Source organism: Opisthocomus hoazin, chromosome 6 (genome assembly GCF_030867145.1).
Source record: "Opisthocomus hoazin isolate bOpiHoa1 chromosome 6, bOpiHoa1.hap1, whole genome shotgun sequence".
NCBI lineage: Eukaryota > Metazoa > Chordata > Aves > Opisthocomiformes > Opisthocomidae > Opisthocomus > Opisthocomus hoazin.
In genome coordinates this window covers 37608023-37634306 of record NC_134419.1, presented here as the reverse complement: position 1 = coordinate 37634306, position 26284 = coordinate 37608023, and positions in this window count along the sequence as shown.

Sequence of the window (26284 nt, the reverse complement as noted above, 5' to 3'; positions counted from 1 at the left end):
TCTGCAGACGTTCGCATTTACAGGTCAGGGCTGCGAAAGTAGCCTAGCACGTACCCCCCCATTTCCCAGTTTACCTTTGAAGTTCGATGTGGCAAAACAAGCAAGCAGCCCCAGTCTCTGTGCCTCTGTGTGAGCAGGGCCATGGGCAGATGAGGCAGAGCAACATCTTTCCTGGCTAGCGCTTTCTGGCTGACAGCTATCTGCAGACGTTCGCATTTTCGGAGCACTGATGCGAATGTGGTGTTGCATGAAACCTCCGTTTCCCAGGATACGTTTGAAGACTGAGGTGGCAAGACAAGCAAGCAGCCCCAGTGTCTGTGGCTCTGTGCGAGCAGTGCCATGGGCAGATGAGGCTGAGCATCAGCTTTCCAGGCTAGCCTCTTCTGCCTGACAGCTATCTGCAGACGTTCACGTTTTCAGAGCAGGGCTGTCTAAGAAGCATGGCATGGTACCCTTAAGCTATGGTTGACGTTTGAGAATGAGAGACAAGCAAGCAGCCCCAGTCTCTGTGCCTCTGCGCGAGCAGTGCCATGGGCAAATGAGGCTGAGCAACAGCTTTCCAGGCTAGCCTCATCTGGCTGACAGCTATCTGCAGACGTTCACATTTTCGGAACGGCGCTGCCAAAGTAGCATAAGAGGCAGCACCAATTTCTCAGGCTACGTTTGAAGTTTGAGGTGGCAAGACAAGCAAGCAGCCCCAGTCTCTGTGCCTCTGTGCAAGCAGTGCCATGGGCAGATGAGGCTGAGCAACAGCTTTCCAGGCTAGCCCCTTCTGCCTGACAGCTATCTGGAAATGTTCGTATTTTTGGAGCAGGGCAGCGAAAATAGCCTAGCAGGTACCCCCCCTTTCTCAGGCTACGTCTGAAGGTTGAGGTGGCAAGACAAGCAAGCAGCCCCAGTCTCTGTGCCTCTGTGCGAGCAGTGCCATGGGCAGATGAGACTGAGCAACAGTTTTCCAGGGTAGCCTCCTCTGGCTGACAGCTCTCTGCAAACGTTCGCATTTACAGGTCAGGGCTGCGAAAGTAGCCTAGCAGGTAACCCCATTTCCCAGTTTACGTTTGAAGTTTGATGTGGCAAAACAAGCAAGCAGCCCCAGTCTCTGTGCCTCTGTGTGAGCAGGGCCATGGGCAGATGAGGCAGAGCAACATCTTTCCTGGCTAGCACTTTCTGGCTGACAGCTATCTGCAGACGTTCGCATTTTCGGAGCAGGGCGGCAAAAGTAGCCCAGCAGGCAGCATCCCTTTCCAAGGTTACGTTTGAAGTCTGAGGTGGCAAGACAAGCAAGCAGTCCCAGTGTCTCTGCCTCTGTGCGAGCAGTGCCCTGGGCAGAGGAGGCTCAGCAACAGCTTTCCAGGCTAGCCCCTTCTGGCTGACAGCTATCTGCAGACGTTCGCATTTTCAGAGAAGGGCTGCCGGTGGGGGCCGGCACGGCCCACCTATGATACTTTTGAACTTTGAGGTGGCAAGACAAGCAAGCAGCCCCAGTCTCTGTGGCTCTGTGCGAGCAGTGCCATGGGCAGATGAGGCTGAGCATCAGGTTTCCAGGCTAGCCCCTTCTGGCTGACAGCTATCTGAAGACGTTCGCATTTTCGGAGCAGGGCTGCCGGTGGGGGCCGGCACGGCCAACCTAACCTACTTTTTAAGTTTGAGGTGGAAAGACAAGCAAGCAGCCCCAGTGTCTGTGCCTCTGTGCTATCAGTGCCATGGGCAGATGAGGCTGAGCAACAGCTTTCCAGGCTAGCCCCTTCTGGCTGACAGCTATCTGCAGACGTTCACGTTTTCAGAGCAGGGCTGTCTAAGAAGCATGGCATGGTACCCTTAAGCTATGGTTGACGTTTGAGAATGAGAGACAAGCAAGCAGTCCCAGTGTCTGTGCCTCTGCGCGAGCAGTGCCATGGGCAAATGAGGCTGAGCAACAGCTTTCCAGGCTAGCCTCTTCTGGCTGACAGCTATCTGCAGACGTTCACATTTTCGGAACGGCGCTGCCAAAGTAGCATAAGAGGCAGCACCAATTTCTCAGGCTACGTTTGAAGTTTGAGGTGGCAAGACAAGCAAGCAGCCCCAGTCTCTGTGCCTCTGTGCAAGCAGTGCCATGGGCAGATGAGGCTGAGCAACAGCTTTCCAGGCTAGCCCCTTCTGGCTGACAGCTATCTGGAAATGTTCGTTTTTTTGGAGCAGGGCAGCGAAAATAGCCTAGCAGGCACACCCCCTTTCCCAGGCTACGTTTGAAGTTTGAGGTGGCAAGACAAGCAAGCAGCCCCAGTCTCTGTGCCTCTGTGCAAGCAGTGCCATGGGCAGATGAGGCTGAGCAACAGCTTTCCAGGCTCGCCCCTTCTGGGTGACATCAATTTGCAGACGTTCGCATTTTCGGAGCAGGGCTGCCAAACTAGACTAGCAGGTACCCCCCTTTCTCAGGCTACGTCTGAAGGCTGAGGTGGGAAGACAAAGTAAGCAGCCCCAGTCTCTGTGCCTCTGTGCGAGCAGTGCCATGGGCAGATGAGGCTGAGCAACAGCTTTCCAGGCTAGCCCCTTCTGGCTGACAGCCATCTGCAGACGTTCGCATTTACAGGTCAGGGCTGCGAAAGTAGCCTAGCTCGTACCCCCCACTTCCCAGTTTACGTTTGAAGTTTGATGTGGCAAAACAAGCAAGCAGCCCCAGTCTCTGTGCCTCTGTGTGAGCAGGGCCATGGGCAGATGAGGCAGAGCAACATCTTTCCAGGCTAGCGCTCTCTGGCTGACAGCTATCTGCAGACATTCGCATTTTCGGAGCACTGATGCGAAAGTGGCGTTGCAGGAAACCTCCGTTTCCCAGGAGACGTTTGAAGACTGAGGTGGCAAGACAAGCAAGCAGCCCCAGGCTCTGTGGCTCTGTGCGAGCAGTGCCATGGGCAGATGAGGCTGAGCATCAGGTTTCCAGGCTAGCCCCTTCTGGCTGACAGCTATCTGAAGACGTTCGCATTTTCGGAGCAGGGCTGCCGGTGGGGGCCGGCACGGCCAACCTAACCTACTTTTTAAGTTTGAGGTGGCAAGACAAGCAAGCAGCCCCAGTGTCTGTGCCTCTGTGCTATCAGTGCCATGGGCAGATGAGGCTGAGCAACAGCTTTCCAGGCTAGCCCCTTCTGGCTGACAGCTATCTGCAGACGTTCACGTTTTCGGAGCAGGGCTGTCTAAGAAGCATGGCATGGTACCCTTAAGCTATGGTTGACGTTTGAGAATGAGAGACAAGCAAGCAGCCCCAGTGTCTGTGCCTCTGCGCGAGCAGTGCCATGGGCAAATGAGGCTGAGCAACAGCTTTCCAGGCTAGCCTCTTCTGGCTGACAGCTATCGGCAGACGTTCACATTTTCGGAACGGCGCTGCCAAAGTAGCATAAGAGGCAGCACCAATTTCTCAGGCTACTTTTGAAGTTTGAGGTGGCAAGACAAGCAAGCAGCCCCAGTCTCTGTGCCTCTGTGCAAGCAGTGCCATGGGCAGATGAGGCTGAGCAACAGCTTTCCAGGCTAGCCCCTTCTGGCTGACAGCTATCTGGAAATGATCGCATTTTTGGAGCAGGGCAGCGAAAATAGCCTAGCAGGCACACCCCCTTTCCCAGGATACGTTTGAAGTTTGAGGTGGCAAGACAAGCAAGCAGCCCCAGTGTCTGTGCCTCTGTGCGAGCAGTGCCATGGGCAGATGAGGCTGAGCAACAGCTTTCCAGGCTAGTCCCTTCTGGCTGACAGCTATCTGCAGACGTTCGCATTTTCGGAGCAGGGCTGCCAAACTAGACTAGCAGGTACCCCCACTTTCTCAGGCTACGTCTGAAGGTTGAGGTGGGAAGACAAGTAAGCAGCCCCAGTGTCTGTGCCTCTGTGCGAGCAGTGCCATGTGCAGATGAGGCAGAGCAACAGCTTTCCAGGCTAGCCCCTTCTGGCTGACAGCCATCTGCAGACGTTCGCATTTACAGGTCAGGGCTGCGAAAGTAGCCTAGCACGTACCCCCCCATTTCCCAGTTTACCTTTGAAGTTCGATGTGGCAAAACAAGCAAGCAGCCCCAGTCTCTGTGCCTCTGTGTGAGCAGGGCCATGGGCAGATGAGGCAGAGCAACATCTTTCCTGGCTAGCGCTTTCTGGCTGACAGCTATCTGCAGACGTTCGCATTTTCGGAGCACTGATGCGAATGTGGTGTTGCATGAAACCTCCGTTTCCCAGGATACGTTTGAAGACTGAGGTGGCAAGACAAGCAAGCAGCCCCAGTCTCTGTGGCTCTGTGCGAGCAGTGCCATGGGCAGATGAGGCTGAGCATCAGCTTTCCAGGCTAGCCTCTTCTGGCTGACAGCTATCTGCAGACGTTCACGTTTTCAGAGCAGGGCTGTCTAAGAAGCATGGCATGGTACCCTTAAGCTATGGTTGACGTTTGAGAATGAGAGACAAGCAAGCAGCCCCAGTGTCTGTGCCTCTGCGCGAGCAGTGCCATGGGCAAATGAGGCTGAGCAACAGCTTTCCAGGCTAGCCTCTTCTGGCTGACAGCTATCTGCAGACGTTCACATTTTCGGAACGGCGCTGCCAAAGTAGCATAAGAGGCAGCACCAATTTCTCAGGCTACGTTTGAAGTTTGAGGTGGCAAGACAAGCAAGCAGCCCCAGTCTCTGTGCCTCTGTGCAAGCAGTGCCATGGGCAGATGAGGCTGAGCAACAGCTTTCCAGGCTAGCCCCTTCTGGCTGACAGCTATCTGGAAATGTTCGTATTTTTGGAGCAGGGCAGCGAAAATAGCCTAGCAGGTACCCCCCCTTTCTCAGGCTACGTCTGAAGGTTGAGGTGGCAAGACAAGCAAGCAGCCCCAGTCTCTGTGCCTCTGTGCGAGCAGTGCCATGGGCAGATGAGACTGAGCAACAGTTTTCCAGGGTAGCCTCCTCTGGCTGACAGCTCTCTGCAAACGTTCGCATTTACAGGTCAGGGCTGCGAAAGTAGCCTAGCAGGTAACCCCATTTCCCAGTTTACGTTTGAAGTTTGATGTGGCAAAACAAGCAAGCAGCCCCAGTCTCTGTGCCTCTGTGTGAGCAGGGCCATGGGCAGATGAGGCAGAGCAACATCTTTCCAGGCTAGCGCTTTCTGGCTGACAGCTATCTGCAGACGTTCGCATTTTCGGAGCACTGATGCGAATGTGGTGTTGCATGAAACCTCCGTTTCCCAGGATACGTTTGAAGACTGAGGTGGCAAGACAAGCAAGCAGCCCCAGGCTCTGTGGCTCTGTGCGAGCAGTGCCATGGGCAGATGAGGCTGAGCATCAGCTTTCCAGGCTAGCCTCTTCTGCCTGACAGCTATCTACAGACGTTCGCATTTTTGGAGCAGGACTGCCAAAGTAGCCTAGCAGGCACACACCTTTTCTCAGGCTACGTTTGAAGTTTGAGGTGGCAAGACAAGCAAGCAGCCCCAGTGTCTGTGCCTCTGAGCTATCAGTGCCATGGGCAGATGAGGCTGAGCAACAGCTTTCCAGGCTACCCCTTCTGGGTGACATCAATTTGCAGACGTTCGCATTTTCGGAGCAGGGCTGCCAAACTAGACTAGCAGGTACCCCCCTTTCTCAGGCTACGTCTGAAGGCTGAGGTGGGAAGACAAGTAAGCAGCCCCAGTCTCTGTGCCTCTGTGCGAGCAGTGCCATGGGCAGATGAGGCTGAGCAACAGCTTTCCAGGCTAGCCCCTTCTGGCTGACAGCCATCTGCAGACGTTCGCATTTACAGGTCAGGGCTGCGAAAGTAGCCTACCTCGTACCCCCCATTTCCCAGTTTACCTTTGAAGTTTGATGTGGCAAAACAAGCAAGCAGCCCCAGTCTCTGTGCCTCTGTGTGAGCAGGGCCATGGGCAGATGAGGCAGAGCAACATCTTTCCAGGCTAGCGCTCTCTGGCTGACAGCTATCTGCAGACATTCGCATTTTCGGAGCACTGATGCGAAAGTGGCGTTGCAGGAAACCTCCGTTTCCCAGGACACATTTTAAGACTGAGGTGGCAAGACAAGCAAGAAGCCCCAGGCTCTGTGGCTCTGTGCGAGCAGTGCCATGGGCAGATGAGGCTGAGCATCAGGTTTCCAGGCTAGCCCCTTCTGGCTGACAGCTATCTGAAGACGTTCGCATTTTCGGAGCAGGGCTGCCGGTGGGGGCCGGCACGGCCCACCTAAGCTACTTTTGAAGTTTGAGGTGGCAAGACAAGCAAGCAGCCCCAGTGTCTGTGCCTCTGTGCTATCAGTGCCATGGGCAGATGAGGCTGAGCAACAGCTTTCCAGGCTAGCCCCTTCTGGCTGACAGCTATCTGCAGACGTTCACGTTTTCAGAGCAGGGCTGTCTAAGAAGCATGGCATGGTACCCTTAAGCTATGGTTGACGTTTGAGAATGAGAGACAAGCAAGCAGCCCCAGTGTCTGTGCCTCTGCGCGAGCAGTGCCATGGGCAAATGAGGCAGAGCAACAGCTTTCCAGGCTAGCCCCTTCTGGCTGACAGCTATCTGGAAATGTTCGTTTTTTTGGAGCAGGGCAGCGAAAATAGCCTAGCAGGCACACCCCCTTTCCCAGGATACGTTTGAAGTTTGAGGTGGCAAGACAAGCAAGCAGCCCCAGTGTCTGTGCCTCTGTGCGAGCAGTGCCATGGGCAGATGAGGCTGAGCAACAGCTTTCCAGGCTAGTCCCTTCTGGCTGACAGCTATCTGCAGACGTTCGCATTTTCGGAGCAGGGCTGCCAAACTAGACTAGCAGGTACCCCCCCTTTCTCAGGCTACGTCTGAAGGTTGAGGTGGGAAGACAAGTAAGCAGCCCCAGTCTCTGTGCCTCTGTGCGAGCAGTGCCATGGGCAGATGAGGCTGAGCAACAGCTTTCCAGGCTAGCCCCTTCTGGCTGACAGCTATCTGCAGACGTTCGCATTTTCGGAGCAGGGCTGCCAAACTAGACTAGCAGGTACCCCCACTTTCTCAGGCTACGTCTGAAGGTTGAGGTGGCAAGACAAGTAAGCAGCCCCAGTGTCTGTGCCTCTGTGCGAGCAGTGCCATGTGCAGATGAGGCAGAGCAACAGCTTTCCAGGCTAGCAACTTCTGGCTGACAGCCATCTGCAGACGTTCGCATTTACAGGTCAGGGCTGCGAAAGTAGCCTAGCACGTACCCCCCCATTTCCCAGTTTACCTTTGAAGTTCGATGTGGCAAAACAAGCAAGCAGCCCCAGTCTCTGTGCCTCTGTGTGAGCAGGGCCATGGGCAGATGAGGCAGAGCAACATCTTTCCTGGCTAGCACTTTCTGGCTGACAGCTATCTGCAGACGTTCGCATTTTCGGAGCACTGATGCGAATGTGGTGTTGCATGAAACCTCCGTTTCCCAGGATACGTTTGAAGACTGAGGTGGCAAGACAAGCAAGCAGCCCCAGGCTCTGTGGCTCTGTGCGAGCAGTGCCATGGGCAGATGAGGCTGAGCATCAGCTTTCCAGGCTAGCCTCTTCTGCCTGACAGCTATCTACAGACGTTCGCATTTTTGGAGCAGGACTGCCAAAGTAGCCTAGCAGGCACACACCTTTTCTCAGGCTACGTTTGAAGTTTGAGGTGGCAAGACAAGCAAGCAGCCCCAGTGTCTGTGCCTCTGAGCTATCAGTGCCATGGGCAGATGAGGCTGAGCAACAGCTTTCCAGGCTACCCCTTCTGGGTGACATCAATTTACAGACGTTCGCATTTTCGGAGCAGGGCTGCCAAACTAGACTAGCAGGTACCCCCCTTTCTCAGGCTACCTCTGAAGGCTGAGGTGGGAAGACAAGTAAGCAGCCCCAGTCTCTGTGCCTCTGTGCGAGCAGTGCCATGGGCAGATGAGGCTGAGCAACAGCTTTCCAGGCTAGCCCCTTCTGGCTGACAGCCATCTGCAGACGTTCGCATTTACAGGTCAGGGCTGCGAAAGTAGCCTACTTCGTACCCCCCATTTCCCAGTTTACATTTGAAGATTGATGTGGCAAAACAAGCAAGCAGCCCCAGTCTCTGTGCCTCTGTGTGAGCATGGCCATGGGCAGATGAGGCAGAGCAACATCTTTCCAGGCTAGCGCTCTTCTGGCTGACAGCTATCTGCAGACGTTCGCATTTTCGGAGCAGGGCGGCAAAAGTAGCCCAGCAGGCAGCATCCCTTTCCAAGGTTACGTTTGAAGTCTGAGGTGGCAAGACAAGCAAGCAGTCCCAGTGTCTCTGCCTCTGTGCGAGCAGTGCCCTGGGCAGAGGAGGCTCAGCAACAGCTTTCCAGGCTAGCCTCTTCTGGCTGACAGCTATCTGCAGATGTTCGCATTTTCAGAGAAGGGCTGCCGGTGGGGGCCGGCACGGCCCACCTATGATACTTTTGAACTTTGAGGTGGCAAGACAAGCAAGCAGCCCCAGTCTCTGTGCCTCTGTGCGAGCAGTGCCATGGGCAGATGAGACTGAGCAACAGTTTTCCAGGGTAGCCTCTTCTGGCTGACAGCCATCTGCAGACGTTCGCATTTACAGGTCAGGGCTGCGAAAGTAGCCTAGCAGGTAACCCCATTTCCCAGTTTACGTTTGAAGTTTGATGTGGCAAAACAAGCAAGCAGCCCCAGTCTCTGTGCCTCTGTGCGAGCAGGCCCATGGGCAGATGAGGCAGAGCAACATCTTTCCTGGCTAGCGCTTTCTGGCTGACAGCTATGTGCAGACGTTAGCATTTTCGGAGCACTGATGCGAATGTGGCGTTGCAGGAAACCTCCGTTTCCCAGGACACGTTTGAAGACTGAGGTGGCAAGACAAGCAAGCAGCCCCAGTCTCTGTGGCTCTGTGCGAGCAGTGCCATGGGCAGATGAGGCTGAGCATCAGGTTTCCAGGCTAGCCCCTTCTCGCTGACAGCTATCTGAAGACGTTCGCATTTTCGGAGCAGGGCTGCCGGTGGGGGCCGGCACGGCCAACCTAACCTACTTTTTAAGTTTGAGGTGGAAAGACAAGCAAGCAGCCCCAGTGTCTGTGCCTCTGTGCTATCAGTGCCATGGGCAGATGAGGCTGAGCAACAGCTTTCCAGGCTAGCCCCTTCTGGCTGACAGCTATCTGCAGACGTTCACGTTTTCAGAGCAGGGCTGTCTAAGAAGCATGGCATGGTACCCTTAAGCTATGGTTGACGTTTGAGAATGAGAGACAAGCAAGCAGTCCCAGTGTCTGTGCCTCTGCGCGAGCAGTGCCATGGGCAAATGAGGCTGAGCAACAGCTTTCCAGGCTAGCCTCTTCTGGCTGACAGCTATCTGCAGACGTTCACATTTTCGGAACGGCGCTGCCAAAGTAGCATAAGAGGCAGCACCAATTTCTCAGGCTACGTTTGAAGTTTGAGGTGGCAAGACAAGCAAGCAGCCCCAGTCTCTGTGCCTCTGTGCAAGCAGTGCCATGGGCAGATGAGGCTGAGCAACAGCTTTCCAGGCTAGCCCCTTCTGGCTGACAGCTATCTGGAAATGTTCGTTTTTTTGGAGCAGGGCAGCGAAAATAGCCTAGCAGGCACACCCCCTTTCCCAGGCTACGTTTGAAGTTTGAGGTGGCAAGACAAGCAAGCAGCCCCAGTCTCTGTGCCTCTGTGCGAGCAGTGCCATGGGCAGATGAGGCTGAGCAACAGCTTTCCAGGCTCGCCCCTTCTGGGTGACATCAATTTGCAGACGTTCGCATTTTCGGAGCAGGGCTGCCAAACTAGACTAGCAGGTACCCCCCTTTCTCAGGCTACGTCTGAAGGCTGAGGTGGGAAGACAAAGTAAGCAGCCCCAGTCTCTGTGCCTCTGTGCGAGCAGTGCCATGGGCAGATGAGGCTGAGCAACAGCTTTCCAGGCTAGCCCCTTCTGGCTGACAGCCATCTGCAGACGTTCGCATTTACAGGTCAGGGCTGCGAAAGTAGCCTAGCTCGTACCCCCCACTTCCCAGTTTACGTTTGAAGTTTGATGTGGCAAAACAAGCAAGCAGCCCCAGTCTCTGTGCCTCTGTGTGAGCAGGGCCATGGGCAGATGAGGCAGAGCAACATCTTTCCAGGCTAGCGCTCTCTGGCTGACAGCTATCTGCAGACATTCGCATTTTCGGAGCACTGATGCGAAAGTGGCGTTGCAGGAAACCTCCGTTTCCCAGGAGACGTTTGAAGACTGAGGTGGCAAGACAAGCAAGCATCCCCAGTCTCTGTGGCTCTGTGCGAGCAGTGCCATGGGCAGATGAGGCTGAGCATCAGGTTTCCAGGCTAGCCCCTTCTGGCTGACAGCTATCTGAAGACGTTCGCATTTTCGGAGCAGGGCTGCCGGTGGGGGCCGGCACGGCCAACCTAACCTACTTTTTAAGTTTGAGGTGGCAAGACAAGCAAGCAGCCCCAGTGTCTGTGCCTCTGTGCTATCAGTGCCATGGGCAGATGAGGCTGAGCAACAGCTTTCCAGGCTAGCCCCTTCTGGCTGACAGCTATCTGCAGACGTTCACGTTTTCGGAGCAGGGCTGTCTAAGAAGCATGGCATGGTACCCTTAAGCTATGGTTGACGTTTGAGAATGAGAGACAAGCAAGCAGCCCCAGTGTCTGTGCCTCTGCGCGAGCAGTGCCATGGGCAAATGAGGCTGAGCAACAGCTTTCCAGGCTAGCCTCTTCTGGCTGACAGCTATCGGCAGACGTTCACATTTTCGGAACGGCGCTGCCAAAGTAGCATAAGAGGCAGCACCAATTTCTCAGGCTACGTTTGAAGTTTGAGGTGGCAAGACAAGCAAGCAGCCCCAGTCTCTGTGCCTCTGTGCAAGCAGTGCCATGGGCAGATGAGGCTGAGCAACAGCTTTCCAGGCTAGCCCCTTCTGGCTGACAGCTATCTGGAAATGTTCGTATTTTTGGAGCAGGGCTGCCAAACTAGACTAGCAGGTACCCCCCCTTTCTCAGGCTACGTCTGAAGGTTGAGGTGGCAAGACAAGCAAGCAGCCCCAGTCTCTGTGCCTCTGTGCGAGCAGTGCCATGGGCAGATGAGACTGAGCAACAGTTTTCCAGGGTAGCCTCCTCTGGCTGACAGCTCTCTGCAAACGTTCGCATTTACAGGTCAGGGCTGCGAAAGTAGCCTAGCAGGTAACCCCATTTCCCAGTTTACGTTTGAAGTTTGATGTGGCAAAACAAGCAAGCAGCCCCAGTCTCTGTGCCTCTGTGTGAGCAGGGCCATGGGCAGATGAGGCAGAGCAACATCTTTCCAGGCTAGCGCTTTCTGGCTGACAGCTATCTGCAGACGTTCGCATTTTCGGAGCACTGATGCGAATGTGGTGTTGCATGAAACCTCCGTTTCCCAGGATACGTTTGAAGACTGAGGTGGCAAGACAAGCAAGCAGCCCCAGGCTCTGTGGCTCTGTGCGAGCAGTGCCATGGGCAGATGAGGCTGAGCATCAGCTTTCCAGGCTAGCCTCTTCTGCCTGACAGCTATCTACAGACGTTCGCATTTTTGGAGCAGGACTGCCAAAGTAGCCTAGCAGGCACACACCTTTTCTCAGGCTACGTTTGAAGTTTGAGGTGGCAAGACAAGCAAGCAGACCCAGTGTCTGTGCCTCTGAGCTATCAGTGCCATGGGCAGATGAGGCTGAGCAACAGCTTTCCAGGCTACCCCTTCTGGGTGACATGAATTTGCAGACGTTCGCATTTTCGGAGCAGGGCTGCCAAACTAGACTAGCAGGTACCCCCCTTTCTCAGGCTACGTCTGAAGGCTGAGGTGGGAAGACAAGTAAGCAGCCCCAGTCTCTGTGCCTCTGTGCGAGCAGTGCCATGGGCAGATGAGGCTGAGCAACAGCTTTCCAGGCTAGCCCCTTCTGGCTGACAGCCATCTGCAGACGTTCGCATTTACAGGTCAGGGCTGCGAAAGTAGCCTACCTCGTACCCCCCATTTCCCAGTTTACCTTTGAAGTTTGATGTGGCAAAACAAGCAAGCAGCCCCAGTCTCTGTGCCTCTGTGTGAGCAGGGCCATGGGCAGATGAGGCAGAGCAACATCTTTCCAGGCTAGCGCTCTCTGGCTGACAGCTATCTGCAGACATTCGCATTTTCGGAGCACTGATGCGAAAGTGGCGTTGCAGGAAACCTCCGTTTCCCAGGACACATTTTAAGACTGAGGTGGCAAGACAAGCAAGAAGCCCCAGGCTCTGTGGCTCTGTGCGAGCAGTGCCATGGGCAGATGAGGCTGAGCATCAGGTTTCCAGGCTAGCCCCTTCTGGCTGACAGCTATCTGAAGACGTTCGCATTTTCGGAGCAGGGCTGCCGGTGGGGGCCGGCACGGCCCACCTAAGCTACTTTTGAAGTTTGAGGTGGCAAGACAAGCAAGCAGCCCCAGTGTCTGTGCCTCTGTGCTATCAGTGCCATGGGCAGATGAGGCTGAGCAACAGCTTTCCAGGCTAGCCCCTTCTGGCTGACAGCTATCTGCAGACGTTCACGTTTTCAGAGCAGGGCTGTCTAAGAAGCATGGCATGGTACCCTTAAGCTATGGTTGACGTTTGAGAATGAGAGACAAGCAAGCAGCCCCAGTGTCTGTGCCTCTGCGCGAGCAGTGCCATGGGCAAATGAGGCAGAGCAACAGCTTTCCAGGCTAGCCCCTTCTGGCTGACAGCTATCTGGAAATGTTCGTTTTTTTGGAGCAGGGCAGCGAAAATAGCCTAGCAGGCACACCCCCTTTCCCAGGATACGTTTGAAGTTTGAGGTGGCAAGACAAGCAAGCAGCCCCAGTGTCTGTGCCTCTGTGCGAGCAGTGCCATGGGCAGATGAGGCTGAGCAACAGCTTTCCAGGCTAGTCCCTTCTGGCTGACAGCTATCTGCAGACGTTCGCATTTTCGGAGCAGGGCTGCCAAACTAGACTAGCAGGTACCCCCCCTTTCTCAGGCTACGTCTGAAGGTTGAGGTGGGAAGACAAGTAAGCAGCCCCAGTCTCTGTGCCTCTGTGCGAGCAGTGCCATGGGCAGATGAGGCTGAGCAACAGCTTTCCAGGCTAGCCCCTTCTGGCTGACAGCTATCTGCAGACGTTCGCATTTTCGGAGCAGGGCTGCCAAACTAGACTAGCAGGTACCCCCACTTTCTCAGGCTACGTCTGAAGGTTGAGGTGGGAAGACAAGTAAGCAGCCCCAGTGTCTGTGCCTCTGTGCGAGCAGTGCCATGTGCAGATGAGGCAGAGCAACAGCTTTCCAGGCTAGCCCCTTCTGGCTGACAGCCATCTGCAGACGTTCGCATTTACAGGTCAGGGCTGCGAAAGTAGCCTAGCACGTACCCCCCCATTTCCCAGTTTACCTTTGAAGTTCGATGTGGCAAAACAAGCAAGCAGCCCCAGTCTCTGTGCCTCTGTGTGAGCAGGGCCATGGGCAGATGAGGCAGAGCAACATCTTTCCTGGCTAGCGCTTTCTGGCTGACAGCTATCTGCAGACGTTCGCATTTTCGGAGCACTGATGCGAATGTGGTGTTGCATGAAACCTCCGTTTCCCAGGATACGTTTGAAGACTGAGGTGGCAAGACAAGCAAGCAGCCCCAGGCTCTGTGGCTCTGTGCGAGCAGTGCCATGGGCAGATGAGGCTGAGCATCAGCTTTCCAGGCTAGCCTCTTCTGCCTGACAGCTATCTACAGACGTTCACGTTTTCAGAGCAGGGCTGTCTAAGAAGCATGGCATGGTACCCTTAAGCTATGGTTGACGTTTGAGAATGAGAGACAAGCAAGCAGCCCCAGTGTCTGTGCCTCTGCGCGAGCAGTGCCATGGGCAAATGAGGCAGAGCAACAGCTTTCCAGGCTAGCCCCTTCTGGCTGACAGCTATCTGGAAATGTTCGTTTTTTTGGAGCAGGGCAGCGAAAATAGCCTAGCAGGCACACCCCCTTTCCCAGGATACGTTTGAAGTTTGAGGTGGCAAGACAAGCAAGCAGCCTCAGGCTCTGTGGCTCTGTGCGAGCAGTGCCATGGGCAGATGAGGCTGAGCATCAGGTTTCCAGGCTAGCCCCTTCTGGCTGACAGCTATCTGAAGACGTTCGCATTTTCGGAGCAGGGCTGCCGGTGGGGGCCGGCACGGCCAACCTAACCTACTTTTTAAGTTTGAGGTGGAAAGACAAGCAAGCAGCCCCAGTGTCTGTGCCTCTGTGCTATCAGTGCCATGGGCAGATGAGGCTGAGCAACAGCTTTCCAGGCTAGCCCCTTCTGGCTGACAGCTATCTGCAGACGTTCACGTTTTCAGAGCAGGGCTGTCTAAGAAGCATGGCATGGTACCCTTAAGCTATGGTTGACGTTTGAGAATGAGAGACAAGCAAGCAGTCCCAGTGTCTGTGCCTCTGCGCGAGCAGTGCCATGGGCAAATGAGGCTGAGCAACAGCTTTCCAGGCTAGCCTCTTCTGGCTGACAGCTATCTGCAGACGTTCACATTTTCGGAACGGCGCTGCCAAAGTAGCATAAGAGGCAGCACCAATTTCTCAGGCTACGTTTGAAGTTTGAGGTGGCAAGACAAGCAAGCAGCCCCAGTCTCTGTGCCTCTGTGCAAGCAGTGCCATGGGCAGATGAGGCTGAGCAACAGCTTTCCAGGCTAGCCCCTTCTGGCTGACAGCTATCTGGAAATGTTCGTATTTTTGGAGCAGGGCAGCGAAAATAGCCTAGCAGGTACCCCCCCTTTCTCAGGCTACGTCTGAAGGTTGAGGTGGCAAGACAAGCAAGCAGCCCCAGTCTCTGTGCCTCTGTGCGAGCAGTGCCATGGGCAGATGAGACTGAGAAACAGTTTTCCAGGGTAGCCTCCTCTGGCTGACAGCTCTCTGCAAACGTTCGCATTTACAGGTCAGGGCTGCGAAAGTAGCCTAGCAGGTAACCCCATTTCCCAGTTTACGTTTGAAGTTTGATGTGGCAAAACAAGCAAGCAGCCCCAGTCTCTGTGCCTCTGTGTGAGCAGGGCCATGGGCAGATGAGGCAGAGCAACATCTTTCCTGGCTAGCACTTTCTGGCTGACAGCTATCTGCAGACGTTCGCATTTTCGGAGCACTGATGCGAATGTGGTGTTGCATGAAACCTCCGTTTCCCAGGATACGTTTGAAGACTGAGGTGGCAAGACAAGCAAGCAGCCCCAGGCTCTGTGGCTCTGTGCGAGCAGTGCCATGGGCAGATGAGGCTGAGCATCAGCTTTCCAGGCTAGCCTCTTCTGCCTGACAGCTATCTACAGACGTTCGCATTTTTGGAGCAGGACTGCCAAAGTAGCCTAGCAGGCACACACCTTTTCTCAGGCTACGTTTGAAGTTTGAGGTGGCAAGACAAGCAAGCAGCCCCAGTGTCTGTGCCTCTGTGCTATCAGTGCCATGGGCAGATGAGGCTGAGCAACAGCTTTCCAGGCTACCCCTTCTGGGTGACATGAATTTGCAGACGTTCGCATTTTCGGAGCAGGGCTGCCAAACTAGACTAGCAGGTACCCCCCTTTCTCAGGCTACGTCTGAAGGCTGAGGTGGGAAGACAAGTAAGCAGCCCCAGTCTCTGTGCCTCTGTGCGAGCAGTGCCATGGGCAGATGAGGCTGAGCAACAGCTTTCCAGGCTAGCCCCTTCTGGCTGACAGCCATCTGCAGACGTTCGCATTTACAGGTCAGGGCTGCGAAAGTAGCCTACCTCGTACCCCCCATTTCCCAGTTTACCTTTGAAGTTTGATGTGGCAAAACAAGCAAGCAGCCCCAGTCTCTGTGCCTCTGTGTGAGCAGGGCCATGGGCAGATGAGGCAGAGCAACATCTTTCCAGGCTAGCGCTCTCTGGCTGACAGCTATCTGCAGACATTCGCATTTTCGGAGCACTGATGCGAAAGTGGCGTTGCAGGAAACCTCCGTTTCCCAGGACACATTTTAAGACTGAGGTGGCAAGACAAGCAAGAAGCCCCAGGCTCTGTGGCTCTGTGCGAGCAGTGCCCTGGGCAGATGAGGCTGAGCATCAGGTTTCCAGGCTAGCCCCTTCTGGCTGACAGCTATCTGAAGACGTTCGCATTTTCGGAGCAGGGCTGCCGGTGGGGGCCGGCACGGCCCACCTAAGCTACTTTTGAAGTTTGAGGTGGCAAGACAAGCAAGCAGCCCCAGTGTCTGTGCCTCTGTGCTATCAGTGCCATGGGCAGATGAGGCTGAGCAACAGCTTTCCAGGCTAGCCCCTTCTGGCTGACAGCTATCTGCAGACGTTCACGTTTTCAGAGCAGGGCTGTCTAAGAAGCATGGCATGGTACCCTTAAGCTATGGTTGACGTTTGAGAATGAGAGACAAGCAAGCAGCCCCAGTGTCTGTGCCTCTGCGCGAGCAGTGCCATGGGCAAATGAGGCAGAGCAACAGCTTTCCAGGCTAGCCCCTTCTGGCTGACAGCTATCTGGAAATGTTCGTTTTTTTGGAGCAGGGCAGCGAAAATAGCCTAGCAGGCACACCCCCTTTCCCAGGATACGTTTGAAGTTTGAGGTGGCAAGACAAGCAAGCAGCCCCAGTGTCTGTGCCTCTGTGCGAGCAGTGCCATGGGCAGATGAGGCTGAGCAACAGCTTTCCAGGCTAGTCCCTTCTGGCTGACAGCTATCTGCAGACGTTCGCATTTTCGGAGCAGGGCTGCCAAACTAGACTAGCAGGTACCCCCCCTTTCTCAGGCTACGTCTGAAGGTTGAGGTGGGAAGACAAGTAAGCAGCCCCAGTCTCTGTGCCTCTGTGCGAGCAGTGCCATGGGCAGATGAGGCTGAGCAACAGCTTTCCAGGCTAGCCCCTTCTGGCTGACAGCCATCTGCAGACGTTCGCATTTTCGGAGCAGGGCTGCCAAACTAGACTAGCAGGTACCCCCCTTTCTCAGGCTACGTCTGAAGGTTGAGGTGGGAAGACAAGTAAGCAGCCCCAGTCTCTGTGCCTCTGTGCGAGCAGTGCCATGGGCAGATGAGGCAGAGCAACAGCTTTCCAGGCTAGCCCCTTCTGGCTGACAGCCATCTGCAGACGTTCGCATTTACAGGTCAGGGCTGCGAAAGTAGCCTAGCACGTACCCCCCATTTCCCAGTTTACCTTTGAAGTTTGATGTGGCAAAACAAGCAAGCAGCCCCAGTCTCTGTGCCTCTGTGTGAGCAGGGCCATGGGCAGATGAGGCAGAGCAACATCTTTCCTGGCTAGCACTTTCTGGCTGACAGCTATCTGCAGACGTTCGCATTTTCGGAGCACTGATGCGAATGTGGTGTTGCATGAAACCTCCGTTTCCCAGGATACGTTTGAAGACTGAGGTGGCAAGACAAGCAAGCAGCCCCAGGCTCTGTGGCTCTGTGCGAGCAGTGCCATGGGCAGATGAGGCTGAGCATCAGCTTTCCAGGCTAGCCTCTTCTGCCTGACAGCTACCTACAGACGTTCGCATTTTTGGAGCAGGACTGCCAAAGTAGCCTAGCAGGCACACACCTTTTCTCAGGCTACGTTTGAAGTTTGAGGTGGCAAGACAAGCAAGCAGCCCCAGTGTCTGTGCCTCTGTGCTATCAGTGCCATGGGCAGATGAGGCTGAGCAACAGCTTTCCAGGCTACCCCTTCTGGGTGACATGAATTTGCAGACGTTCGCATTTTCGGAGCAGGGCTGCCAAACTAGACTAGCAGGTACCCCCCTTTCTCAGGCTACGTCTGAAGGCTGAGGTGGGAAGACAAGTAAGCAGCCCCAGTCTCTGTGCCTCTGTGCGAGCAGTGCCATGGGCAGATGAGGCTGAGCAACAGCTTTCCAGGCTAGCCCCTTCTGGCTGACAGCCATCTGCAGACGTTCGCATTTACAGGTCAGGGCTGCGAAAGTAGCCTACCTCGTACCCCCCATTTCCCAGTTTACCTTTGAAGTTTGATGTGGCAAAACAAGCAAGCAGCCCCAGTCTCTGTGCCTCTGTGTGAGCAGGGCCATGGGCAGATGAGGCAGAGCAACATCTTTCCAGGCTAGCGCTCTCTGGCTGACAGCTATCTGCAGACATTCGCATTTTCGGAGCACTGATGCGAAAGTGGCGTTGCAGGAAACCTCCGTTTCCCAGGACACATTTTAAGACTGAGGTGGCAAGACAAGCAAGAAGCCCCAGGCTCTGTGGCTCTGTGCGAGCAGTGCCCTGGGCAGATGAGGCTGAGCATCAGGTTTCCAGGCTAGCCCCTTCTGGCTGACAGCTATCTGAAGACGTTCGCATTTTCGGAGCAGGGCTGCCGGTGGGGGCCGGCACGGCCCACCTAAGCTACTTTTGAAGTTTGAGGTGGCAAGACAAGCAAGCAGCCCCAGTGTCTGTGCCTCTGTGCTATCAGTGCCATGGGCAGATGAGGCTGAGCAACAGCTTTCCAGGCTAGCCCCTTCTGGCTGACAGCTATCTGCAGACGTTCACGTTTTCAGAGCAGGGCTGTCTAAGAAGCATGGCATGGTACCCTTAAGCTATGGTTGACGTTTGAGAATGAGAGACAAGCAAGCAGCCCCAGTGTCTGTGCCTCTGCGCGAGCAGTGCCATGGGCAAATGAGGCAGAGCAACAGCTTTCCAGGCTAGCCCCTTCTGGCTGACAGCTATCTGGAAATGTTCGTTTTTTTGGAGCAGGGCAGCGAAAATAGCCTAGCAGGCACACCCCCTTTCCCAGGATACGTTTGAAGTTTGAGGTGGCAAGACAAGCAAGCAGCCCCAGTGTCTGTGCCTCTGTGCGAGCAGTGCCATGGGCAGATGAGGCTGAGCAACAGCTTTCCAGGCTAGTCCCTTCTGGCTGACAGCTATCTGCAGACGTTCGCATTTTCGGAGCAGGGCTGCCAAACTAGACTAGCAGGTACCCCCCCTTTCTCAGGCTACGTCTGAAGGTTGAGGTGGGAAGACAAGTAAGCAGCCCCAGTCTCTGTGCCTCTGTGCGAGCAGTGCCATGGGCAGATGAGGCTGAGCAACAGCTTTCCAGGCTAGCCCCTTCTGGCTGACAGCCATCTGCAGACGTTCGCATTTTCGGAGCAGGGCTGCCAAACTAGACTAGCAGGTACCCCCCTTTCTCAGGCTACGTCTGAAGGTTGAGGTGGGAAGACAAGTAAGCAGCCCCAGTCTCTGTGCCTCTGTGCGAGCAGTGCCATGGGCAGATGAGGCAGAGCAACAGCTTTCCAGGCTAGCCCCTTCTGGCTGACAGCCATCTGCAGACGTTCGCATTTACAGGTCAGGGCTGCGAAAGTAGCCTAGCACGTACCCCCCATTTCCCAGTTTACCTTTGAAGTTTGATGTGGCAAAACAAGCAAGCAGCCCCAGTCTCTGTGCCTCTGTGTGAGCAGGGCCATGGGCAGATGAGGCAGAGCAACATCTTTCCAGGCTAGCGCTTTCTGGCTGACAGCTATCTGCAGACGTTCGCATTTTCGGAGCACTGATGCGAATGTGGTGTTGCAGGAAACCTCCGTTTTCCAGGATACGTTTGAAGACTGAGGTGGCAAGACAAGCAAGCAGCCCCAGTCTCTGTGCCTCTGTGCGAGCAGTGCCCTGGGCAGAGGAGGCTCAGCAACAGCTTTCCAGTCTAGCCCCTTCTGGCTGACAGCTATCTGCAGACGTTCACATTTTCAGAGAAGGGCTGCCGGTGGGGGCCGGCACGGCCCACCTATGATACTTTTGAACTTTGAGGTGGCAAGACAAGCAAGCAGCCCCAGTCTCTGTGCCTCTGTGCGAGCAGTGCCATGGGCAGATGAGGCTGAGCAACAGTTTTCCAGGGTAGCCTCTTCTGGCTGACAGCCATCTGCAGACGTTCGCATTCACTGGTCAGGGCTGCGAAAGTAGCCTAGCAGGTAACCCCATTTCCCAGTTTACGTTTGAAATTTGATGTGGCAAAACAAGCAAGCAGTCCCAGTCTCTGTGCCTCTGTGCTATCAGTGCCATGGGCAGATGAGGCTGAGCAACAGCTTTCCAGGCTAGCCCCTTCTGGCTGACAGCTATCTGCAGACGTTCACGTTTTCAGAGCAGGGGTGTCTAAGAAGCATGGCATGATACCCTTAAGCTATGGTTGACGTTTGAGAATGAGAGACAAGCAAGCAGCCCCAGTCTCTGTGTCTCTGTGTGAGCAGGGCCATGGGCAGATGAGGCAGAGCAACATCTTTCCAGGCTAGCGCTCTCTGGCTGACAGCTATCTGCAGACATTCGCATTTTCGGAGCACTGATGCGAAAGTGGCGTTGCAGGAAACCTCCGTTTCCCAGGACACGTTTGAAGACTGAGGTGGCAAGACAAGCAAGAAGCCCCAGGCTCTGTGGCTCTGTGCGAGCAGTGCCATGGGCAGATGAGGCTGAGCATCAGGTTTCCAGGCTAGCCCCTTCTGGCTGACAGCTATCTACAGACGTTCACATTTTCGGAGCAGGGCTGCCGGTGGGGGCCGGCACGGCCATCCTAACCTACTTTTTAAGTTTGAGGTGGCAAGACAAGCAAGCAGCCCCGGTCTCTGTGCCTCTGTGCTATCAGTGCCATGGGCAGATGAGGCTGAGCAACAGCTTTCCAGGCTAGCCCCTTCTGGGTGACATCAATTTGCAGACGTTCGCATTTTCGGAGCAGGGCTGCCAAACTAGACTAGCAGGTACCCCCCTTTCTCAGGCTACGTCTGAAGGCTGAGGTGGGAAGACAAGTAAGCAGCCCCAGTCTCTGTGCCTCTGTGCGAGCAGTGCCATGGGCAGATGAGGCTGAGCAACAGCTTTCCAGGCTAGCCCCTTCTGGCTGACAGCCATCTGCAGACGTTCGCATTTACAGGTCAGGGCTGCGAAAGTAGCCTAGCTCGTACCCCCCATTTCCCAGTTTACGTTTGAAGATTGATGTGGCAAAACAAGCAAGCAGCCCCAGTCTCTGTGCCTCTGTGTGAGCAGGGCCATGGGCAGATGAGGCAGAGCAACATCTTTCCTGGCTAGCGCTTTCTGGCTGACAGCTATCTGCAGACGTTCGCATTTTCGGAGCACTGATGCGAATGTGGTGTTGCATGAAACCTCCGTTTCCCAGGATACGTTTGAAGACTGAGGTGGCAAGACAAGCAAGCAGCCCCAGGCTCTGTGGCTCTGTGCGAGCAGTGCCATGGGCAGATGAGGCTGAGCATCAGCTTTCCAGGCTAGCCTCTTCTGGCTGACAGCTATCTGCAGACGTTCACATTTTCGGAACGGCGCTGCCAAAGTAGCATAAGAGGCAGCACCAATTTCTCAGGCTACGTTTGAAGTTTGAGGTGGCAAGACAAGCAAGCAGCCCCAGTCTCTGTGCCTCTGTGCAAGCAGTGCCATGGGCAGATGAGGTTGAGCAACAGCTTTCCAGGCTAGCCTCTTCTGGCTGACAGCTATCTGCAGACGTTCGCATTTTCGGAGCAGGGCGGCAAAAGTAGCCCAGCAGGCAGCATCCCTTTCCAAGGTTACGTTTGAAGTCTGAGGTGGCAAGACAAGCAAGCAGTCCCAGTGTCTGTGCCTCTGTGCGAGCAGTGCCCTGGGCAGAGGAGGCTCAGCAACAGCTTTCCAGGCTAGCCCCTTCTGGCTGACAGCTATCTGCAGACGTTCGCATTTTCAGAGAAGGGCTGCCGGTGGGGGCCGGCACGGCCCACCTATGATACTTTTGAACTTTGAGGTGGCAAGACAAGCAAGCAGCTCCAGTCTCTGTGCCTCTGTGCGAGCAGTGCCATGGGCAGATGAGACTGAGCAACAGTTTTCCAGGGTAGCCTCTTCTGGCTGACAGCCATCTGCAGACGTTCGCATTTACAGGTCAGGGCTGCGAAAGTAGCCTAGCAGGTAACCCCATTTCCCAGTTTACGTTTGAAGTTTGATGTGGCAAAACAAGCAAGCAGCCCCAGTCTCTGTGCTTCTGTGCGAGCAGGCCCATGGGCAGATGAGGCAGAGCAACATCTTTCCTGGCTAGCGCTTTCTGGCTGACAGCTATGTGCAGACGTTAGCATTTTTGGAGCAGGGCTGCCGGTGGGGGCCGGCACGGCCAACCTAACCTACTTTTTAAGTTTGAGGTGGAAAGAGAAGCAAGCAGCCCCAGTGTCTGTGCCTCTGTGCTATCAGTGCCATGGGCAGATGAGGCTGAGCAACAGCTTTCCAGGCTAGCCCCTTCTGGCTGACAGCTATCTGCAGACGTTCATGTTTTCAGAGCAGGGCTGTCTAAGAAGCATGGCATGGTACCCTTAAGCTATGGTTGACGTTTGAGAATGAGAGACAAGCAAGCAGCCCCAGTGTCTGTGTCTCTGCGCGAGCAGTGCCATGGGCAAATGAGGCTGAGCAACAGCTTTCCAGGCTAGCCTCTTCTGGCTGACAGCTATCTGCAGACGTTCGCATTTTCGGAACGGCGCTGCCAAAGTAGCATAAGAGGCAGCACCAATTTCTCAGGCTACGTTTGAAGTTTGAGGTGGCAAGACAAGCAAGCAGCCCCAGTCTCTGTGCCTCTGTGCAAGCAGTGCCATGGGCAGATGAGGCTGAGCAACAGCTTTCCAGGCTAGCCCCTTCTGGCTGACAGCTATCTGGAAATGATCGTATTTTTGGAGCAGGGCGGCGAAAATAGCCTAGCAGGCACAACCCCTTTCCCAGGATACGTTTGAAGTTTGAGGTGGCAAGACAAGCAAGCAGCCCCAGTCTCTGTGCCTCTGTGCAAGCAGTGCCATGGGCAGATGAGGCTGAGCAACAGCTTTCCAGGCTAGCCCCTTCTGGCTGACAGCTATCTGGAAATGTTCGTTTTTTTGGAGCAGGGCAGCGAAAATAGCCTAGCAGGCACATCCCCTTTCCCAGGATACGTTTGAAGTTTGAGGTGGCAAGACAAGCAAGCAGCCCCAGTCTCTGTGCCTCTGCGCGAGCAGTGCCATGGGCAGATGAGGCTGAGTAACAGCTTTCCAGGCTAGCCTCTTCTGGCTGCCAGCTATCTGCAGACGTTCGCATTTTGGGAGCAGGGCTGCCGGTGGGGGGCCGGCACGGCCCACCTAAGCTACTTTTGAAGTTTGAGGTGGCATGACAAGCAAGCAGCCCCAGTGTCTGTGCCTCTGTGCTATCAGTGCCATGGGCAGATGAGGCTGAGCAACAGCTTTCCAGGCTAGCCCCTTCTGGGTGACAGCTATCTGCAGACGTTCGCATTTTCAGAGAAGGGCTGCCGGTGGGTTCCGGCACGGCCCACCTATGATACTTTTGAACTTTGAGGTGGCAAGACAAGCAAGCAGCTCCAGTCTCTGTGCCTCTGTGCGAGCAGTGCCATGGGCAGATGAGACTGAGCAACAGTTTTCCAGGGTAGCCTCTTCTGGCTGACAGCCATCTGCAGACGTTCGCATTTACACGTCAGGGCTGCGAAAGTAGCCTAGCAGGTAACCCATTTCCCAGTTTACGTTTGAAGTTTGATGTGGCAAAACAAGCAAGCAGCCCCAGTCTCTGTGGCTCTGTGCGAGCAGGCCCATGGGCAGATGAGGCAGAGCAACATCTTTCCTGGCTAGCGCTTTCTGGCTGACAGCTATGTGCAGACGTTAGCATTTTTGGAGCAGGGCTGCCGGTGGGGGCCGGCACGGCCAACCTAACCTACTTTTTAAGTTTGAGGTGGAAAGAGAAGCAAGCAGCCCCAGTGTCTTTGCCTCTGTGCTATCAGTGCCATGGGCAGATGAGGCTGAGCATCAGCTTTCCAGGCTATCCCCTTCTGGCTGACAGCTATCTGCAGACGTTCACGTTTTCAGAGCAGGGCTGTCTAAGAAGCATGGCATGGTACCCTTAAGCTATGGTTGACGTTTGAGAATGAGAGACAAGCAAGCAGCCCCAGTGTCTGTGCCTCTGCGCGAGCAGTGCCATGGGCAAATGAGGCTGAGCAACAGCTTTCCAGGCTAGCCTCTTCTGGCTGACAGCTATCTGCAGACGTTCACATTTTCGGAACGGCGCTGCCAAAGTAGCATAAGAGGCAGCACCAATTTCTCAGGCTACGTTTGAAGTTTGAGGTGGCAAGACAAGCAAGCAGCCCCAGTCTCTGTGCCTCTGTGCAAGCAGTGCCATGGGCAGATGAGGCTGAGCAACAGCTTTCCAGGCTAGCCTCTTCTGGCTGACAGCTATCTGCAGACGTTCGCATTTTCGGAACGGCGCTGCCAAAGTAGCATAAGAGGCAGCACCAATTTCTCAGGCTACGTTTGAAATTTGAGGTGGCAAGACAAGCAAGCAGCCCCAGTCTCTGTGCCTCTGTGCGAGCAGTGCCATGGGCAGATGAGACTGAGCAACAGTTTTCCAGGGTAGCCTCCTCTGGCTGACAGCTATCTGCAAACGTTCGCATTTACAGGTCAGGGCTGCGAAAGTAGCCTAGCAGGTAACCCCATTTCCCAGTTTACGTTTGAAGTTTGATGTGGCAAAACAAGCAAGCAGCCCCAGTCTCTGTGCCTCTGTGTGAGCAGGGCCATGGGCAGATGAGGCAGAGCAACATCTTTCCTGGCTAGCGCTTTCTGGCTGACAGCTATCTGCAGACGTTCGCATTTTCGGAGCACTGATGTGAATGTGGTGTTGCATGAAACCTCCGTTTCCCAGGATACGTTTGAAGACTGAGGTGGCAAGACAAGCAAGCAGCCCCAGGCTCTGTGGCTCTGTGCGAGCAGTGCCATGGGCAGATGAGGCTGAGCATCAGCTTTCCAGGCTAGCCTCTTCTGCCTGACAGCTATCTACAGACGTTCGCATTTTCGGAGCAGGACTGCCAAAATAGCCTAGCAGGCACACACCTTTTCTCAGGCTGCGTTTCAAGTTTGAGGTGGCAAGACAAGCAAGCAGCCCCGGTCTCTGTGGCTCTGTGCGAGCAGTGCCATGGGCAGATGAGGCTGAGCAACAGCTTTCCAGGCTAGCCCCTTCTGGCTGACAGCTATCTGCAGACGTTCACGTTTTCGGAGCAGGGCTGTCTAAGAAGCATGGCATGGTACCCTTAAGCTATGGTTGACGTTTGAGAATGAGAGACAAGCAAGCAGCCCCAGTGTCTGTGCCTCTGCGCGAGCAGTGCCATGGGCAAATGAGGCTGAGCAACAGCTTTCCAGGCTAGCCTCTTCTGGCTGACAGCTATCTGGAAATGTTCGTATTTTTGAAGCAGGGCAGCGAAAATAGCCTAGCAGGCACACCCCCTTTCCCAGGATACGTTTGAAGTTTGAGGTGGCAAGACAAGCAAGCAGCCCCAGTCTCTGTGCCTCTGTGCAAGCAGTGCCATGGGCAGATGAGGCTGAGCAACAGCTTTCCAGGCTAGCCCCTTCTGGCTGACAGCTATCTGGAAATGTTCGTTTTTTTGGAGCAGGGCAGCGAAAATAGCCTAGCAGGCACACCCCCTTTCCCAGGATACGTTTGAAGTTTGAGGTGGCAAGACAAGCAAGCAGCCCCAGTCTCTGTGCCTCTGCGCGAGCAGTGCCATGGGCAGATGAGGCTGAGTAACAGCTTTCCAGGCTAGTCCCTTCTGGCTGCCAGCTATTTGCAGACGTTCGCATTTTGGGAGCAGGGCTGCCGGTGGGGGGCCGGCACGGCCCACCTAAGCTACTTTTGAAGTTTGAGGTGGCAAGACAAGCAAGCAGCCCCAGTGTCTGTGCCTCTGTGCTATCAGTGCCATGGGCAGATGAGGCTGAGCAACAGCTTTCCAGGCTAGCCCCTTCTGGGTGACATCAATTTGCAGACGTTCGCATTTTCGGAGCAGGGCTGCCAAACTAGACTAGCAGGTACCCCCCTTTCTCAGGCTACGTCTGAAGGCTGAGGTGGGAAGACAAGTAAGCAGCCCCAGTCTCTGTGCCTCTGTGCGAGCAGTGCCATGGGCAGATGAGGCTGAGCAACAGCTTTCCAGGCTAGCCCCTTCTGGCTGACAGCTATCTGCAGACGTTCGCATTTACAGGTCAGGGCTGCGAAAGTAGCCTAGCTCGTACCCCCCATTTCCCAGTTTACGTTTGAAGATTGATGTGGTAAAACAAGCAAGCAGCCCCAGTCTCTGTGCCTCTGTGTGAGCATGGCCATGGGCAGATGAGGCAGAGCAACATCTTTCCAGGCTAGCGCTCTTCTGGCTGACAGCTATCTGCAGACGTTCGCATTTTCGGAGCAGGGCGGCAAAAGTAGCCCAGCAGGCAGCATCCCTTTCCAAGGTTGCGTTTGAAGTCTGAGGTGGCAAGACAAGCAAGCAGTCCCAGTGTCTCTGCCTCTGTGCGAGCAGTGCCCTGGGCAGAGGAGGCTCAGCAACAGCTTTCCAGGCTAGCCCCTTCTGGCTGACAGCTATCTGCAGACGTTCGCATTTTCAGAGAAGGGCTGCCGGTGGGGGCCGGCACGGCCCACCTATGATACTTTTGAACTTTGAGGTGGCAAGACAAGCAAGCAGCCCCAGTCTCTGTGCCTCTGTGCGAGCAGTGCCATGGGCAGATGAGACTGAGCAACAGTTTTCCAGGGTAGCCTCTTCTGGCTGACAGCCATCTGCAGACGTTCGCATTTA